Source organism: Panthera onca, chromosome D3, assembly GCF_046562875.1.
Source record: "Panthera onca isolate mPanOnc1 chromosome D3, mPanOnc1 haplotype 2, whole genome shotgun sequence".
Taxonomy (NCBI): Eukaryota; Metazoa; Chordata; class Mammalia; order Carnivora; family Felidae; genus Panthera; species Panthera onca.
In genome coordinates, this window is record NC_138350.1 from 39779990 (window position 1) to 39796118 (window position 16129).

Sequence of the window (16129 nt, forward strand, 5' to 3'; positions counted from 1 at the left end):
TTTTTTTATTTTTTTACGTTTATTTATTTTTGAGACAGAGAGAGACAGAGCATGAACCGGGGAGGGGCAGAGAGAGAGGGAGACACAGAATCGGAAGCAGGCTCCAGGCTCCCAGCCATCAGCCCAGAGCCTGACGTGGGGCTCGAACTCGCGGACCGCGAGATCGTGACCTGAGCGGAAGTCGGACGCTCAACCGACTGAGCCACCCAGGTGCCCCATCTTCTACCTCCTTGTTAACACCTCTCATCGCCAGCTCCCCCCAACCCCCCCATCCCCCAGGCCACCGTGTCTTCCCCTCCCCATGGCAGCTGTGATGGCACCTCACCTCACTGCCTCATCTTACTCCACCCGCCAGACTCTTCTGCTTTCAGCTACTGTTAGGGCATAAACCCAAGCCTCCCTGTTCCTCTCTCTCTCTTTTGATTCTCAAAAGTGTACCTTGATGGTAAAACCAATGAACAAAATGTACGTGTGTTTCTTTGCACTTCTGCCATCACACGCCTCATGGTCCTCAAGCCCTGTGGATGCTTCAGGCTAAACCCAGAAGAAGCCACACAAAAAATTGTGAAGGAGAAAAACACGTAGAGTCTTATTCTTTTTTTTTTTTTTTTTTTACACAGATAAATGTTGTTGTCTCCATTTACACACGAAGGCACTTTGAGGAGCTTCCAAAGTGGCTGTACCATATTGCATTTGCCACCAACAATGATAAGAGTTCTATTGCTCCACATCCTTGCAGCACTCGGTGATATCACTGTTCCAGATTTTTGCCATTTTAATAGGTGTGTAGTGTTATTTCATATTTGTTTTAATTGCATCATTTGACTGTTTGAAGTCCAGCTTGGATACTTCTAGGTGATGTCATGGACTGAATTGTGTCTCCCCAAAAATGTGTATGTTGAACTCCTTACCTCCAGTGTGATGGTATTTGAACATGGGGCCTTTGGGAGGTAACTGGGATTAGAAGAGGTCATGATTGGATGAGTGCCCTTATAAGAAGAGACACCAGAGGCCATGTTTGTTCTCTCTCCCATGGGAAGACACAGTAATAAGGTGGCCATCCGCAAGCTGGGAAGAGAGGTCTCACCAGAACCTGACTACAGTGGCATCCTGATTTTGGACCCCTCAGCCTCCAGAACTGTAAGAGCTAAATTTCTTTTATTTAAGACACTGTCTATGCTATTTTGTTATAGCAGCCTGAGCTAAAACCAATGTATTGTAAATATAGGAAACGATTGGTTCATCTTTCCATTGGCTGTAAATTAGTGCCTCGCAGAAAAAACTAATGCAAACTTGGTTGAAAATACATTAGATAAAGATGATAAGTTTTAAAAAATTATAAATGAAAAATGCCATGTATTTCAAATCATGTATCTAATAAGAGGTTAATATCCAGTATATATAAAGAACTCCCACAACTTAGCCACCACCAAAAATGAATAACCTAATTTAAAAATGAGCAAAGGCCTTGAATAGACATTTCTCCAAAGATATGCAAATGGCCAATAAGCACATTAAATGGCACTCATCATCACTAATCATTAGAAAATGCAAGTCAAAACCACAAAGACACCACTTGTGCCCATTAAAGTGGCTAGTATCAGAAAACAGAAATTAACAAATGTTGCTAAGAATGGAGAAGAAACTGAAACTCTTGTGCATTAGAGATGAGAATGTGGAACGCTGTAGCCACTATGGAAAACAGTATGATAGACCTTCAAAAAGTAAAAAATAGAATTACCATATGATAGAGCAATTTCTCTTCTGGGAAATACCCAGAAAGAATACACAGAGAATGGAAAACAGTGTCTCAAGGAGATATTTGTACAGCCCTGTCCAAAGAAGCATTATTCAAAATAACGAACAGGTAGAAGCAACCCCATGTCCATCGACACACAAATGAATAAACAAAATGTGGTAGATACATACAATGGAATATCCTTCAACCTTTTAAAAAAGGAAGGAAATTCTGACAGGCTACAACATGGAAAAACCTTGAAGACATGATGCTAAGTGAAATACGCCAGTCACAATCAGGCCAAATACTGTGTGATCCTGCTTAAATGAGAGACTTTAGTCAAATTCATGGAGACAGGAAGTAGAAATGCTGGTTAAAAAGGGCTAGAGGCAGGGGGAATGGGAAGCTATGGCTTAATAGGTACAGAGTGTCAGTTTTGCAAGATGAGTTCTGGAGATGGATGATGGTGATGATTGAGCAACAACATGAGCGTGTTTATTGCCACAGAACTGTACACGTAAAAGTGGTTAAGATGGTAAATTTTATGTTATATGTATTCTACAACAATTCCCAAAAGAATGAAATGTTATCACATAATAACTAAGTGCTCTAAGAAAGAATTACTCTTTGGTGAATGTCTACAGGGTCTTTAAAAAATGCTCTACCCATAATCTACTGTGTTTGTACGACGTTTATGGTTTAGGAAGCACATCAGCATCTACTACCTCATTTACCCTTACAAAATCTCTGTGAGGCAGAGAAGGAATATGTTATTCTCATCTTAGAAGAAATTGACGCTCAGATAAGGTCATGGAGCTAGGAAACTGCAGAGTCAGCAATGAGTGTTCTGTCTCTAAAACGGGAGCCAATCCACTCTTAGAAGCACGTGGCTGCTCCTAGAATCCTAGTGGTAAACCACCCCTACATCTCCAGGGGCTTATGGTGTGTCACAGGACAGGTGGTTTTAACTCCGTTGGTTCATAAGCCTCACCAACTGGCCAGTGTCACAGGTTTGTTTTTCTGTATAGCCCAGTTCACTTTACTGCACCTTATGGTCAGAGACAGTGGGTCTAACTCTGGCCAACAGGATACTCTTTTTTTCCCGCTACAAGAAACAGACTCTTTTTCTTTCTTTTCTTTTTTTTTTTTTAATTTCTTTATTTTTGAGAGAGAGAGAGAGCAAGTCAGTGAGAGGAAGAGAGAGAGAATCCCATGCAGGCTCCACACTGTCAGCACAGAGGCCGAAGCGGGACTGGAGCTCCCCTGAAATGGGACGTGAGCTCACCTGATGTGGGGCTCGAACTCATGAACCGTGAGATCATGACCTGACCCAAAATCAGATGCTTAATGGACTGAGCCACCCAGGCACCCCTCAAGTGGATACTCTTAGCAACAATTCTATATGGATGAAAAATTTGGATAGACATTCCCTTACTGCTACTGGGAAACTCCAAGAGAATCTGAGCCTTGGACAATGCAGCCAGTTATAATTAAGAGGCAAGGTAACTAGACCTGGTTTAAACAATAAAATAATTTCATAGGCTCCCATAAGTGCCAAGTTGAAAAACCATACAAGCCCCAGGTTTAGAATTCTCTACAGGTTTCTGGTAGAATCAGGGCTCCCGGACTCCACTCACTTGCTTGGGCCCTCTTTCAAGCATTGGCCTCCTCTGCCTGTCACAATGGCTCAGTGGACACAGCCGTGGTCTCATTTCCACACATGCGGTGTCCAAGAGGAGAGACTGGCTTTGTCCCAGCATGCCACGCATGACTTTCATTCTGATCAGACCAGTAAAGTGCCATGCCTCAGCCAGTCGTTGAGGTCAGAGCAACAAGTTCACCAAGAGATTTGGCTCAAGTCCTGTGCTTGCCTCTACAGGCTGGGAATAGTCACTTTTCCCTTCATCATATGGAAATGAAAAATTTATGCCATTAGAAAGGAGAAAGGGGAAATGGCTCCCAGGGAGGAACCAACAAGTATCTACCACAGCAAAACTTCCCAGGCAGCGTGTTTTGGCCCAGAGAGTGACCGAGTAAGGTACACTGAGTGCTCAGCAGGCCTTAGAGCCCCAGGCAAGGTTAGGGGCAGCTGGGGTTCCCAGGAAGGCTCTCCAGCCTTGAGCTGAGCATAGCAGTATATGCTACACAACGTGACCGCTTTCTATGTCTGCCATGATAAGAAAGGATTGAGAAATACTGGACTACCAACTCGTTTTGATGGTTCTCAATCCGTAAAAGCAATTTATCAACCATGTTAATAGATTTAAGCAAGCTTCTCCTGAAAGTACTCTTTTTGCGAACCACAATCCTATCTTCAATTTCCATTTCCAGAAAAGGTTGTGCAAAAACTAGTTTGGATACCACCTAATCTAGATTTGGGTCTGAATACAGGGTAAAGTAGGAGCCCCTGGGTGGCTCAGTTGGTTGAGTGTCCGGCTTCAGCTCAGGTCATGATCTTGTGTGAAACATACATCAGGCTCTAAGCTGTCAACACAGAACCTGAGTGGGATCCTCTGTCTCCCTCTCGCCCGTGCTGGCCTGTGGCTTACTTGTGGTGAACCTTCAACATACACTGACCGTGAGACATAGAAGGAAAGGGAAAGAAAGGGTAACCCGGAGTTCCTTTCCTTTTGTGGTTTCACCCAGACCTTTAGCAGCATTGATGGAACCTGGCTCTTCCTCACTTCCCTCACCTTTCCTTTATTCCAGAAGCCCTGGCCATAGAATCCAGGTGACTTTCCAGTTAGAAATAAAGTCTAGGGTAGGAAATACGGAAGTCGAGCCAGGGCTATTCATGGACATGCCATATGCAGTTGCACAGGGCTCCATACTCAGGACAGCCCTGTGCTTGGTTTAACGCTCTTTCTAACCACCTTAAAATTAGGGGTGCCCGGGTGGCTCAGTCAGTCGGTCAAGCGTACAACTTTTGATTTCGACTCAGATCATGATCTCATGGTTCACGGATTCGAGCCCTGAATGAGGCTCCTCGCTGAGAGTAGGGAGCCTGCTTGGGATACTCTCTCTCTCCCTCTGTCTCTGCCCCTCCCCCACTCGTGTGCTCACTCTCTCTAAATAAATAAATAAACTTTAAAAAATTACTTTAACCATCTTAAAATTCTTAATGGTTGTATGCTTTTGAATTTGTGTTTTGTAAGTCCAATGAGACAGCAGTGGATGTTAATGAGCAGAGGAATTACGGGTCGCATGTGTCCTTGCTGGCCCTTTCTCATGTAGTCAGCAGTCCCCTGCCCCAGGAGCACGCACTGAAGATCCCTACTGGAGATAGCAGGAGATCAGCGAGACCCAAAGTGGGTGCCGGTTAAGGCGCTTAGGTTTACAACCGAGTAGCAGGAAGGGCTCACAGCCCCAAGAAGCCGTGTTTTCCATTCGAGCTAGAAAGAAAGCAGTGGTATTTGAAGAGTCATGAATGAATAAGGAACCCTATCAGGTACTTTTCTGCTCTTGTTACTTCCCTGTCTTAGCCAACCACTTACTTTGAAGATAGTGACATTAAAGGAAAGGGAAAGGAAGGAAGACCCAGAGTTCCTTCTCCTTTCAGGCCTTTCTTGTTCAGTAAGCCAAAGGTAGAGAATGTTGGTAGGATGTGGGCACATTAAGAAGTGGAAAAAAAAAAAAAAAAAACAGATAAAAAACAGATTAGCTACTTTTACACAGCATTTCCACTCTTCCAGTTACCACAGGATATATGTGCATGTAACAGGCTACAAAACAGAAACGGTGTCATCTGGGTGATCCTGTATATGTTTTACTGTTTCCATTTAAAGCGGGCATTGTACCATATAACGATGAACAGTAAAAATTCATGCTAATAACTTAAAATTGTAGTTTTTCTTTGCCTAAAATAATATTAAATGGCAAATGGAAAACACCGTGACAGGACAACAGAAAGGAAAACACGTTAGATTTCAAGTAGTTTTAATGGTATTTTTTTATTGTTCTTTGAAGGGGCCCCACATGTGTACTTTGCACTCGGCCTTATGAGTTACGGAGCTGGTCCTGGCTGGAGCCCAGATAGCTGTACTTGAAGGCCTCCCACCAGGAGATCCCGATGCACAGCCAGAGTATAGAACCTGGTGTCCCTTTCCCCGGCTTCCTAGGTCTCTATTCTTGCCAGCCCGCCCCCCCCCCCAACCCCCTGCCACCTTTGCCTCATAGAGTCCTGAACACAAAATAAACGTTCTTTGTGCACACAAGTTGTCTGACCTGCATAGCTGAGACTCCCTTTCTCTCAAGTGACACTCACACTGTGCTTCAAACATCCTTAACGTGAAAGTATACAGTTTGCCCAGCTATTCTGAAAGGACAGCTGTTTTATTTTTTATTTTTTATTTTTTTTATTTAAAAAAAATTTTTTTTTAACGTTTATTTATTTTTGAGACAGAGAGAGACAGAGCATGAACGGGGGAGGGGCAGAGAGAGAGGGAGACACAGAATCTGAAACAGGCTCCAGGCTCTGAGCTGTCAGCACAGAGCCCGACGTGGGGCTTGAACTCACAAACCGCGAGATCATGACCTGAGCTGAAGTCGGCCGCTTAACCGACTGAGCCACCCAGGCGCCCCAGGACAGCTGTTTTAAAAGCCCTACATCCTAGGGCGCCTGGGTGGCTCGGTCACTTAAGTGTCCAACTCTTGGTTTCAGATCAGGTTATGATCTCGAAGTTTGTGAGTTCGAGCCCTGTGTGGGCTTTATGCTGACAGCACAGAACCTGCTTGGGATTCTGTCTCCCTCTCTCTCTGCCCCTCCCCTGCTCATTCTCTACCTCTCTCTCAAGAATAAATAAACATTTTTTAAAAATAAAAATAAAATAAAAGCCCTACATCCTAATTTGCAAGGCTTCACATTTTTATTCCCTGGAGTCTTAAGGTTCTTTCCTATCCGGTTTCCAAATGTCCCCCTGGATTCTTGCTAAGTTTATAATAATTACAGTCATTTTCTTAATCAACTATAGGTTTTCCTGGAGCTCTGTCATCCTCAGAAAATCCTTAAGATCCTCCAGGCTCTCTCTCCAGTGAAGAGCAAACGTGACCATTGGTCTCTGGCAGGGCAGGCCTGGTGCTCTGCACCCCTCTTCTCACCTCCACCTCCCTCTCAGGGCACCCCCCCCTCCTATCCCCACCTCCCCTCCCCACCCTGCTACATCACTTATGCCAAAACAAAACACTTGGCCTCTCCAATTTAATAGTTTCACATAGATTTTCTCCTCCCTACATGGAAACATCATCCCTGAAAGGCAACGTTTCATCATGTTGAGACCCCAATGGTAAATATTTATTTATTTATTTATTTATTTATTTATTTATTCATGAGACAGAAAGAGTGTGAGTGAACAATGGGCAGAGAAAGAGGGAGACAGAATCCCACCAGGGGCAGAGAGAGAGAGAGAGAGAGAGAGACAGAGAGAGAGAGAGAGAGAGAGAGAGAAGTGGGGCATTGACTCACCCAATGCGGGCCTCGAACTCACGAACCCATGAGATCATGACCTGAGCCAAAGTCGGATGCTTAACCAACCGAGTCACCCAGGTGCCCCCCCCAATAGTAAACGTTTTATTTGCATTCTGTCACACAGTAAATCCTTTACTTGTGATCAATATCTTGCAGACCTTTTACTGATTTCAAATAAACTACAATGTTTTCAGATCTATATGTATTATTGTTTATGTCCTTAGAAGGTTAGTGCTTTCAGAGGCTGAGCAGATCCTCTATATAACCTACCCTCTGCTTTACCGGTGAGAAAACCAGCTTCGAGAAGCTAGTGTTATGCTGGCCTAGTACCACACTTAGTTCCTCTGAAGTCCGGCTCAGTGCTCTTCCACCTGTATCAGGGGGCAGCTTCAGTTGTGTATCAAAGTCACAAAAGGCAAGAAGCCTGTGGGTTGGTAAAGGCACTGGCACCCAGTGGGGTGGCGCCTGGCGGGTCCAAGGGGATGGAAGCTCCCGGCTCCAGATTCTTCTGGACCTCACCCAATGTACCCCTTCATTTAGCTGTTCATCTGTATCCTTTATATTGTCCTTTATAACAAGCTGACAAAGGGGCACCTAGTGGCTCAGTTGGTTAAGCATGTAACTTCAGCTCAGGTTATTATCTCACAGTTCATGAGACAGCACAGCTCTGTGCTTACAGCTCAGAGCCTGGAGCCTGCTTCAAATTCTGTGTTTCCCTCTCTCTCTGACCCTTCCCCGCTCACTCTCTGCCTCTGTCTGTCTCTCTCTTTCTGTCTTTCTCAAAAATACATACACATTAAAAAAAAAATTATAATAAGCTGACAAACAAATTTAAACAGGGGGATAAAGAAAGAGAAAAGGAGAACAAAGAGCAAAGAAAGAAGAGTTGAAGGAGAGACATTGTCCTCAAGTAACTAGGGAATGAAGCAAAAGCAAGACATTCAAGAATAGACAAATGTGGGGCGCCTGGGTGGCTTGGTCGGTTGAGCGTCCAACTTCGGCTCAGGTCACGATCTCACGGTCCCTGGGTTCGAGCCCCACGTCGGGCTCTGTGCTGACAGCTCAGAGCCTGGAACCTGTTTCAGATTCTGTGTCTCCCTCTCTCTGTGACCCTCCCCCGTTCATGCTCTGTCTCTCTCTGTCTCAAAAAGAAATAAACGTTAAAAAAAATTAAAAAAAAAAAAAAAGAATAGACAAATGAGGTTCTATTTGACTAGTTATTGCTTCTAGTAAAAGACCAACTGTGGTATATTAAAAATATTCTTGGGGCACCTGAGTGGCTCAGTCGGCTAAGTGTCCAACTTTGGCTCAGGTCATGATCTCGCGGTTTGTTGGTTCGAGCCCCGCGTCAGGCTCTTTGCTGATGGCTTGGAGCCTGGAGCCTGCTTCGGATTCTGTGTCTCCTTCTCTCTCTGCCCCTCGCCGACTTGTGCTCTGTCTCTCAAAAATAAATAAATATAAAAAAAATTAAAAAAATAAAAAATAAAAAACAATAAAAAAAAATAAAAATATTCTCTGGAGGATAAACAAGGAGATGAGGGGAGTCAGTTTTGGAGAAGTCACATAACTTGAAAAGGTTAACTAATAGACGACCCCAGTTTTCTCCTCTCATCTCAATGACCCCGAAAAGTCCTTCTACCTCCAAGAAAACAAATTATGCCTCTGTTTCTGTCACTGTCATCATACATTTAGCTTTGTTCACCAGAACAACAACAACAACAAAAATCACAAAAGGCAAAATGAGATCTCTTCAGAGTATTTCTCTTAAGCGAACCCACAGGAAAGAGAAAGCAAATCTCTCTGGATGGTCAGCCCCTTAGTAAGGAAGAACTGGTGTTATTTTGAACTTCGCAGGAATGGAGGTAGAAATTCAAACCACTTTGTCTGAGAGACAGAGGATGAATACCTTCTTCAGCAGGGCCACCACTCTCTCTAGCCTACAACCTGTTTCTGAAGCTTTCACACCACTTTTCCTGAATAACAAGAGAGAAGAAAGGAAGACGGCACTAAGAGTGGGGGAAGGAAATTGAACGGCAGCTATTGTAAGAAAGGCAGCCAGGAGGTGGGAAGAACAGGAAGGGTGGAGTTGGCCGGACCAGATCAAAGGCTGCAGCTGGTAGGGGAGCGTTCACCTGCCAGGAGGCAATGTGGAAGCCGGGACTCTGAACCCGGCCCAGGTAATGGTGGGTGTGGAGAGGTAGATTCCTGCTATCTAACATGCACTGACAACATGTATTTGTAGGTCAATCTGCTTTGCTCTAAAACTTTTAAGGGTTTCCACTTTAGGTATTTATTTTGACCGGACGTAGAGGTGAAACCCAGGCTTCGCGCGATGCCAAGTAACTTGCTTGAGACTTCACAAGTTCGATTTCTCTTTCACCTACACCCCCACTTGTTCTAAAATACCTCCCAATGCAATGTCAAAAATAGAGCATTTTTTAAGAGTCCAAAGGCAGGGGCACAAAATCTTGGAGGCCAAAACTGTATGGGCTTTGAAAGGGCAATGAAGCCCAAGGGTAAGTCTTATCTTGTAGTTGAGTGTCAAAAGGCTGAGAGATCAACTTAAAAAAAGAAGACCAGGAATGCCTGGGTGGCTCAGTCAGTTAATCATACGATTCTTGATTTCGGCTTAGGTCATGATCTTGTGGGTTCATGGATTTGAGCCCCGTGTTGGGATCTGTGCTGGCTGTGCAGAGCCTGCTTGGGATTCTCTCTCTCCCTCTCTCTGCTCTTCCCCACTCACGCTGTCTTCGTCTCTCTCAAAATAATTAAATAAAAACTTTAAAAAAATAATAATAAATAAAAATTTAAAAAGAAGACTGGATGTTATCTGACCATTCATGCTTGAGGTGGTGAGATGCTCTTGAAATATAAATATGTCTTGGGATCCCCTGGTAAGGGACATTGTTATGTTTGTAACTCAACGCTCCCAATCCACTGTCAGAGTCCCAACTAATATCCACATCTGTTGTCTGTGTGTCATCTTCATGGACAGAATCTGTCACATTTACTAGCTGCTTTACTGATAACAGAGTTCCCCTAAACTGAAGTATTACTTCCAGCATCAGGCCAGCAGGCATTGATTTACATAATCACATAAATGTCACTGCAAATGAGCCCAAGAAACCATTTGCAGAGATTGAGTTACAAAAAGGAGGAATCCCTGTACCTGGATGCAGGTTTAACAGTATGACAGTCAGTATAATCGTGGAAAACGCCCTTCAAGGAAAACATGCTGTTATGTGAACCCAGTGGGCAGACGTAGAGACAGGAAGGCTGAGATTAGAGTCTGCTTTACAGTTCTTTTGAAGTTTGCGGAGCCAAGTCGGGAAGCCAGAGAGGCTCTCGGGGAGCTGATCAAAGGTACCTCTGCAGTTCAAGTTAACACGGAGTTGGTGAATCAGAGCACACCTGCCTGTGAATAGCAACATGTTTCACCAAATAAAGTCAACTTTTTAGTCAAGCTTCGAGGTGGCAGTCCATTAGAAAACTTGCACAAAGTTTTTTCCTGCTATATCTTAGGTTCTCTGAAAGGGAAATAATGTTCTGCTTTGTTTTCTTTGCTTGGAGGTATTTATTTTAAAGCTGATCTTTGCCCCCTGGTGTGTACCATTTAAGACCTCTGGCTCTAATCAGCTTACACGGCCTGGCTTCAAAAAAGGTGATGTTTTTGGGTTGGAGGAGAGAAGAGTGGAAAGGCACTGTCATAAATCTTCACTTTCCATTTAAAAGGAGTGTTTGTTACTTCTTGAAGCTATGCCTTCATCCCAGAGAAGTCTTAGAAGACTTAATTTTTGTACAGAGGAAATTGAAAGGAGCAGCACAGAGTAACTATAGACACTAGGATAAGTCTAAAGTTTCTGAGTCAAAAAACAAAACAAAACAAAACAAAAAACAAAAAATCACTCCAAACAAACACGTACTTAAAAAAAAGTAGTAGCCCCGAGGTTGCAGGCTCAGAAAGCTGATACTTAGAAAGGGAAATGAAATGCAATGAATCAGAGATTAGGTGTCAAGACTTACACAGAGAAGCTATAAGACCGATTTCTTGGCATTGGAGAGTTCATTATTTCAGGCTCCGGCTAGTCTTAGGATTTAGGAAATCAAGAGGATGTGTCAATTCCGGCAAGTCTCCCTGAGAAGCAGAGATGGCCAAAGGGTAAAGCAATGGGTGTCGGCAGGGAGTTTGATAAGACAGCAGAAAAATAAATTGAGGTACTTAGAAAATAAAACCTGCATGTGATCATCTGCCAAAGCAGCCATCAAATCTTTATTGAACAACAGTATGATAAAAATGGGACAGTTCCAAGTTCTTTCGTTTTAGGCATAGTGTGTGGAAGGAGGGAGAGCTTTGCAGAATCACCTAGTGAATGCAGGCTCTATTAGCCAGTAACCACAGACAAGTTGAATTTGGGTGAGTCCCAGTTTCCTTAGCTGCATCATGGGAATAACCTCTCCCATCAGGGTTGTAAGGACTAAATGAGATATGCATATAAACTGTCCGATAAGTATTACAATACTAATAAAGCAAATAATATATAGTGTTCAGTAAATTCTGTTCTTTTTCTTTCCTAATTAATCTCACATTTTTCATTGTAATATTGGGTTTACAGATGATATATTTATAGAAAACATTACAACTGAAAGGACTGTTGATGAGTAATGTTCTAGACTGTGGAGATTTACTATACACATAAGCTGGGGGGAAATGTTAACTAATGTAATACACATTAGCTTTTCACAGAATCATTTGAGTAAATCAAATTTCAAAACAAAAATCATTGGCAAGAACTTTAAGCAACGAAACATTAATGATCAGATAGAGTAACAAGTCAAAAGGTAGCAAGACAGATTTTTTTTGAAAAAAAATATGCGACAAGTTAAATGACTATCTTTTGCTTATCTATTTATAGTCTGTGAAAGCCCTATCCTCACATTAAAATTATAGAATTAATTTATAATATAGTTTATAAAACTATATTAAAAATATATGCAATAATTTGAAATAATGCAGCTCTTCCAAGAGCTGAATTTGTCCTTAGATCATAAAATAGACTGATCCAATCAAATGTGAATAGATTCAAGTTGCAGTAATTTTATTTATAAAAAAAATATTTTGAGATATTAGAAAACAACAACAAACCCAAGCTTCCTAAGGTAACAGTTTTCTTCTGAAACCCCTCTACGGTTTCATTTTCCTTACCTGTATGCTATTAGTTAAATGTCTGTCTATAAATACGTTCCCAGTGCTCGGGGCGCCTAGGTGGCTCAGTCAGTTAAGCGTCTGGCTTCAGCTCAGGTCATGATCTTGTGGTTCGTGAGTTTGAGCCCCCGCGTTGGGCTCTGTGCTGACAGCTTGGAGCCTGCTTCAGATTCCGTGTTTCCCTCTCTCTGTGCTCCTCCCCCACTTACTCGCTGTCTCTCAAAAATGAATTACATTGAAAAAAAAATTTTTTAATGAATTTACAAATACGTTCCCACCATGGGATTTGGTTTCATTTGCAAGTCAACCATACAGTGCTTCAAAGCTGGCATGTTCTATTAATGTCATAAAACATTTCATTCAAAAACTGTTTCCTTCACATTTGATGAAATCCTTGTAGTACCTATTGCTGTATTCATCACTTTATCATGCTTTCCTTATTTATTAGCTGTTCTTTTGTGACCATCAACCATAAATTGCCACTATTTCTTCGGCCACAAAGTATCTGTTGAGTATTTTTTCAGTCTCTGAATCATAAAACTCATCTCAGATGGCAGTCCATTTTTGTTAGGGGTCAAGATTCGACATATCCTTCTCTTAATGAGTTTAATGAGACCTAAACCTGATTTCGGAACATTGCTTTTTACTCTGGCCAATTTTCCAGAGATAAACTTTATTTTTTCATTTGATACAAATGCATGTTCATCTTCCTGCAGTATTAGGACTATTTGTTAGTGGCTTAGTTTTACATGTTGCAAGGACTGTATTTATTATACTATAGTATGAACCCAGTGTCAAATACCAAATTACGTTAAACTCTAATTGCCCAACTTGACCTAAATGATAATTCTTCATCAAATTACATTTTTTTTTACAAAAATTGTCTAATATTTCAACAAAAAGAAAAACAGTAATTTTCTTAAAGTATGGATAGAGAATGAATTGTCAACTCCTAGTGTTCTACTTATGTAGAGAAACAGTGGCTAATAAACCAAGCCACAAGTTTTCGTTTATTTGTTTGGTTTTTAAGCTTTCCAGGTGATTCCAATGTGCAGATAAATTTGAGAACTCTTTAAAGTAACTACAGTAAAATTCTAGTTTCTAGTAATGGTGGAGCCATTTCTTTTCTTTTCAGACTAACTTCCCTATAGGCAATGATAGCAAAATGTGAACAAAAAATTAAACAGAAAGCTATTGGAGGCCTGGAGAGTGACCTAAAGCAGGTAGAAACTAGAGGGTTGTTTACCCTTACAAGAAGGGAACTTCAGGGGATAAGACATGCAAGCTGTGGCTTGCTGCCTGAGGGCTCTCCTCCTCCTTCAAAAGGCTAGAAGGTGGCAGAAAACTGCAGCCTCGGTGGCCTGAGATATTAAGGGCAGAGTTGGAGTTGGCAAAGCAGATGGAAAGTTAGGAGAGGAATCCTGGAAAGGAGGGAAAAAAAGGAACAAATCTCAAATTCTGAATCTAAACTGTCCAAATCCTCGGTCGGCTTGTGCAGGGAGATCCCAGTGCACTCACTTGAAAGGCAACAGCTGGAAGCTGAAAGAACTGATCAGACATTTGAGCTACTATTTACTACAGGAAAAACAGATTTTGAAGTTTCAGCCCAGCCAAATGAACGGCCTGCCAGAACAAAAATAACATTCTTTAGAGGAATGTAGCAGAATCCAGAATCCTTATTAATGTATCATCTATAATGTCCAACATATAGTAAAAAATCACCAGACTAGCAAAAAAATAATGTGACCTTTCCTGAAGCAAAGGGCAGTCAGCGACTCTGATTATGACATGTTAATTAACAAATACTTAAAGCCCCTATTATAAATAGCTCATAAGAAAATATACTTGTAATTAATAAACTGATGGGGAAATCTCAACAGAGAAATAGAATAAAAAAGAACCAAATGAAAATTATATATGCAAAAAATATAGTAACTGAATGAAAATTCACTGGAGACAGTAATTAGTGAATTAAAAATACCTTCATACATGGGGCGCCTGTGTGACTCAGTTGGTTAAGCATCCCACTCTTGATTTCAGCTCAGGACATGACTTCAAGGTTCCTGAGGTAGAGCCCCTGCATCAGGCTCTGTGCTTACAGGGTAGAGCTTGCTTGGGATTCCCTCTCCCTCTCTCTGCCCCTCCCCCACTTATACTCGCTCTCTCCCTCTCTCTCTCCTAATAAATAACATTTTTTAAAAAACTAGGGGCGCCTGGGTGGCTCGGTCGGTTAAGCGTCCGACTTCGGCTCAGGTCATGATCTCACCGCCCGTGAGTTTGAGCCCCGCGTCGGGTTCTGGGCTGACAGCTCAGAGCCTGGAGCCTGTTTCAGATTCTGTGTTTCCCTCTCTCTCTGCCCCTCCCCTGTTCATGCTCTGTCTCTCTCTGTCTCAAAAATAAATAAACGTTGGAAAAAAAAAAAAAAAAAATTTTAAAAAACTTAATACAAATTATTCAATTTGAAAAATAAAGAAATAAAAGAATGAAGAAAAACAGCCTGGAGACATGTAGGACAATGTTAAGTGATTAATATAAATCTACTAAAGCTCTAGAGAGAAGAAAGCAGAAAAAAAAAAAATAATAATGGCCAAAATTTCTCAAATTTGGTAAAAAACAAAATAAAACAAAGCATCAACCTACAGTTTCAATAAGTTCAACAAACCCCAAGCAGCACAAACAAAACCATACCTAAGCACATCATAATCAAACTGCTAAAATACAAAAAGAGCCAGAGAAAGACATTACATACAAGAAAATAATGATACAAGTGACAAATTGATGTATCATCCCAAACAATGGAAGCCAGAAAACAAATGCCTTTAAAGTGATGGAAAAAAAACAAAACAAAAAGCAAAAACCATCAACCCAGAATTCTATCTTTAGTGCAACTGTCCTTCAAAGATGAAAGTAAAATAAAAGTTATTTTCAATGAACAAAAACAGACAATTTGTCACAAGCAGGCCTGCACAGTTCTCAAGGAAATTCTTTAAGCTGAAGAGAAATGATAACATGTCTTTTGGATTCACAGGAAGAGCACCAGAAATGATCAATATTTAACAAATATAAAAATCTATACACATTCCCGTTTCCTTTAATTTTCAAAGAAACGTGGGCTTGTTGAAAACAAAAATTAGACCATTTTACTATCAGATTATGTATCTAGCTATAATATACATATAAAACAAAAGGACTGAATGAATTATACTGTTGTAAGTGCTATATTTTATATGAGGGTATATAATATAAGCCCTAAATAGATTGTGATAATTTAAAGATGTATATTGTAATCCCCAGAACAACCATTAAAAAAGAGTATAGTTTATAAGCCAATAGAAAAATTAAAAGGAAATACTAGAAATATTCAATTAACCTGAAAGAAGGCAGGAAAAGAGAAACAGAGGGAGAAAAAACCTAAATGGAAAGTAAATCCAAACATATCAAAAATTATATTAAATATATGTAACACTGTATGTTACCTAACTGGAATTAAAATGAAAACTTAAAAAAGGAAACAAAAAATTAAAAATAAATCAAGTATACACACCAAGTAAAAGGCAGAGATTGTTAGCTAGATTTAAAAAAAGCAAAACTCAACAGTATCCTATCTAAAAGGGATGCACTTTAAACACAAAAACACAAATAGCTTAAAAGTAAGTAAATGAAAAAAGATCATGTAAATACTAAGCACAAAATTCATTTCTATTTGGCTTCAACAGTTATGTGG